This window comes from Convolutriloba macropyga, chromosome 9 (assembly GCF_964194025.1).
Source record: "Convolutriloba macropyga chromosome 9, txConMacr16.3, whole genome shotgun sequence".
Taxonomy (NCBI): Eukaryota; Metazoa; Xenacoelomorpha; order Acoela; family Convolutidae; genus Convolutriloba; species Convolutriloba macropyga.
The window spans coordinates 24,248,594-24,253,578 of record NC_134476.1 but is presented as its reverse complement, the minus strand read 5'-3'; positions in this window follow the sequence as shown (position 1 = coordinate 24,253,578).

The window sequence follows — 4,985 nt, the reverse complement described above, 5'->3', positions numbered from 1 at the left end:
GATTTTTTTTGGATATTTTTTTATTAATAGTTACTTTTGAACTCTTATCACATTATCCAAACATTATACACTTTATCCAATAATAATTTAATCCCATTGGCTTCAAGAGGACGTTCAGTGGATCACAGATAAGGTTTTCAGAGAAAAGCTAATGGTTCAATTGGCTTCGACATTTTCTTCTCGACCCTTTTTTAATCGAATTTTGGTTTTTGCCTGTTTTTGTTATTGTTTCCACAGTCATAAGACTTATTGTGATATCATGTTAGTTATCTATGCATAACAAACAATTTTTTCCTCCCATTGTGTTATATCGGAGCGTAGATATTGAGCGCCGTTGAAAATCTTTGAGTTTAATGGCTGTTAAGAGTTAATAATTTTCCAATTTTTTTTTTTGAAAATTAACCAATCCTAAACTTTTTTCTTGAACTGTTGGTCCATGCCACTACTAAAGGAATCCGTTTCCATTCTACTGCAGTCAAAATTAATCTGGTTAGCGGTTTTATCTTCTACCCATTAGTTTTAAAATTTAATGCCACGAGATTTCAAAAGTTTTTAAAAAATTTTTGCGTACTTTTTTCTATTTTTGGATCCTTTTGAACTCTTATCAAATCCTCCTACTACTGATGGTTCCCATTGTTTTAGGGATAAAGTTCAACGGATCATAGATAAAGTTTTCAGAGAAGAGCTTATGATTTGAATTGCTTCAACATATTCTTCTGGCACTTTTCTACTGAATTTTTGGTTTCTGCCTGTCTCTGTTGTCGTTTTCATAATCAATAACTTGTTGTGAGGTCTTATTGATGAAATATGGTTGTCAAACAAACTTTTTGTCCCGTCGAGGCATAATTTAGCGTATTTACTGGCTTGCATTGAAGTCTAATAAAAATAGTTGCATTGATTTCTACGTGTTTTCTCAAAAATTTCGTTGTTCTAATGTATTTGTTTATGTTTGTTGATTTTTTTAAATTAAATTGATAAATCAGAAAAGTCCCATTGCTCTTAACAATTGATTGAAAAAAGAAGAGTTTTTAGTGAAACGTTTTAGCCCTAAATTGCTGACAGTTCTCATAGGCTTCTAATTGAGCATTGAATGAATGATGTTACCCGAAGCTGTCAGATTATAGCGAATAGTATTAAAGTTCATGATAATCATATTGAAGTTTTTTTCATACTTTTCAGTTTTTGTTGATCTTTATGTCAAATTGTAATTTATTTTCATCAATTAGAGGTCCCATCCAATTTCTTGTATTTCAAGAGATAACTTATCTATTGACATTATTTGTCAAAATGTTTGTTTTGTTATATGCGTTTTTTTGGAAAATAAACGTTTTTCTGAATGCTTATTGAGTGGCCAATTTTTGTGTTTTTTTCTCTTCTTCCAGAACAATCGCGTAATAACAGATCCCAATGGTTTTCAAATGTGGCGCAACTAAATTTATTTAATCTCTCAGTATAATTCCTTCAGCTGAATCAATAGAAATGAACAATTGAATTAAAAATACATAATATTCAGATGATAGCTAATGACTATAATGGTAGCAATAGTTTGTGTTTTCGCAAATCGTTTGTAATTTTTTGAGTTTCTCTTTAGTTCGCTTCTATGGCTTAGTCTAGCCAAAGACAGGTCCTTTTGGTTTTGTAATCAGCTTTTAGTAATTTATTAAGGATTATTTAGTTAATAGCCAATGATTTTTAAGATTTTTAAAATTTCTTGGTGTAAAAAACGTTGATTAATTTTTTAAGCTTCGCATCACTGTTCGTTTTTTTTTTGTCGACTTGTTACCCAGTCTCATTAAGAAAAATTTCCATCTGCTGTATTGTTAGAAAAAAGTAAACTTGTGTAGTTAAGGTTTTACCTGACTGCACTTTGACGTTGTTACTAGGTGCTTTTAAATTTAGATATTCCGTTTTTGCCGTGAAATTTTTGTTTGTGTTAATTTTGTTTTTTATTTTTTTTGTCTCTTAGTCTCCTTAGTGTCAGATCACAATGGCGCTGTATTGAGGCATGGGATTATGTAATTCAATTAGTAGATGAGTTGTGTAACGTTTGCTTTAATATCAAACATCTTTTTTGTTATCTCTTCATTTGGTTGACAATCTAGTCAAAAATGTTGATGAGCTCGGGTCGGAACATCATGTGCGAACGCACATTAACGAGCTGCCTTGTCTGTATCTATTCTTTAATTGCTATTTTTCCCATATTTGCTTTTGCATTTTTGTAAACAATAAATTTTACCCAAAATTAAAACGCTCTTCAACGCGCATGGGCACAAAAACACCACTTCTCAAAAATCGACCAAATAGCAGACTAAAATTAAAAGAATTAAAAAAGTATGGATGATCAAACTTGAATATATTTTTGGTATTTAAATGCTCCTTCTGGTGCTTACCTCACGATTACAAAAAGTAAGAGCATAAAATTTTCCAAATTGTTAAAACAATACAATGCTACTTCATCTCTCTCTCTCTCTCTCGTTCACTCCTTCCCTTGACTCTTTTTAATAACCAACTGATTTTCTTTTCAAATCATTGATTTCTGCAAATCATTTGTCAGCTCAAACGTTCGACGATTACAATTTGTTGATAATTTCTTACTGCATCAAAAAATATTGCCATCTGTTGCAATGAAATAAGATAGTTGTTGAAAATCTGATGACATTTTTGTCAATGGAAGAATCGAGTTTTACTGTAAAGCTTTGTAATAGGTGCGTTTCCTAGAAATAATTGTTCTGTAGACTTCATTAACAGCCTTTGCGATAAATAGCAGTTTTTATCTCTATGATCAGCTATTAAAATATAATGACATGTTAAAGCTACTGATATCTTCTTCAACGGTTTATTCTCTGGAAAATTCCTCGTAACAAAATTAAAAAAACGACATTTGGAAACAGAAAAGAATTCTACACACATTTTGAGTTAGCAAAAACGTAAAAGCTTCCAAGCTTTTTTTGTCTTATTGGCTGTTTTCTTTCATGATGTCTGTCGTTGCACTTCATAATGTCTTTCAATTGGCATATTCAAACAAGTTTTTTTCTTTTTGAACAGTAGCAAATCAGCACCTTTCTTTGCCGTGCTGATATTTGTTTCCTGATTTGTAAGAACTTTGTAAATTTTTGCGGATTATCTTGCAAGGCTTTTCGCAGATTAACTTGCAAGAGTCCTTCTAAAGAAAGGTTATTTTGCAGGACTCTTGCAAGACTTTTGTAAGAAGACCATCTCGCGAATTCTAGCTAGGTGAGATTTTCAAACAAAATCTTGCAAGATAACCGTCCGAGTCAAGTCTGGGTTGGGACTATATCTTTAGAATAATCTAGAAGTTGACTAAAGTGAAATTTAAAGAAAAACTAGTTCTAAACTGAACTTGTTAATTAATTTGGACTTGTAAAAAAATTATTTCGCTACTTGATTCGCCAATTTTTTTTTATTTTTCCTCTGTAAGATTGGAATGATACCTGATATATGGTCAATCAATTAAAAATTACGAAAACAGCATTAAGTTTCATTGAAATTGCTTTGTTTGCTTCATGGAAAACAAAACTCGATTCTTTATACAAAGAAAAAAACAACCAACAGCGGTTAATTAGTAAAAGGCCAGCTGAAAAATGAATGCAAGCTCGGTATGTAATATAGCGCATGACCACTATCCGGAAGGCCCTCATCAAGGGCCCCATGAAAAATCCTAAAAACTCTGTGATTTCTGTTTTTTTTTACTAAATTAAGCCAATAGCAGACCAATGATCAGGGGGACTCAACAATTGTTGGTGTCTTTAGCAGTTGGCTATTCAAAATATCTCTCCTTTTCCTTATACTGGATAAAAAGAGAATGATAGAATGACTCGGAACAAAATGATTTGAAGTCGAAGCAAAGAACAAGTTAAATTTTGTTGCCACAATTTCACACATCCCCTGCCCTGTTTTTTTTGTAGAAAATATTTACTTATGAAACAGTAAATGGTTTGCCACTGATCTCAATTACCCTCATTTTGCACTTTTAGTTCGTAGCAAAATTTCTGAAAACATTATTTCTGGAGATTTGTTGTTTTTTTATCTTGGGACGAGATAAATCAACCAACCAAGTGATGGGAAATAATTAAAAGTGTTATCTAAATTTGTCCAGATTTTTGCAAGATCTGCCACGAACTTTTTGATTGATCTCGATAAGATCTTACCAAGATCTAATCATGATTTATCACGAAATGATAGAATTTCAAGTTCTTGGCAGGATGCTACACGTTTTGTGAGACATATCAAGATCAGTCATGTGTTATCAAGCTGTATCATGACCAATTCACTGGGTTTGTTTAATTCAAACTCAAATGCTTGAGAATATTAACTCCACCAGTGTGATCAAAAAACGTCAACGGGTTATTTGGTAACTGAAGAAAAAAATTGAGTAATTCTGCTTCACTTCGCAATTGTTTTTTTAGCCTGAATATTTTTCTATTTGTCCATATGGAATGTCATTATTCCATGGGTAAATTGAACATCATTAATAAAACAGCACATCTTTTTGCGAATTACTGATGAAATATGCCACGACTGCAAAAAATACTTTTACTTCTTGCGCAGATTTTCAGAATAGAGTGGACTCTTGTAACAATTGCCGAGATAATTGTGCTATATTGACAATGACTATGGTGAATTTTTTTTCTTCAATGACTATTTTTTTTTTCAGTGTTGATTACAGTTTTTTTGTAATCTAAGGCAGCAAATATATTGAATTTTTTGATTGCGCAATTTTTTCTGGCGTTATTCTCCTTGCTCCAAAACTCTAACAACTATTCATCTCACTCACTGCAACTCTTTCCTGGCAACTTCTGCCACTGGCTCCTCGGCCGTGCCGAAGTCAGAATACCCAACTACTGTTCTACAGAAAAAAGGACCAAGTGTTTTTTGGCCTATATAATCTGCAGGGTAGATGGAGGATGGAGCCATATTTCGTTAATTGAATTCCCTCACACTTTTCGCTCGCAGAAGAACAAGAA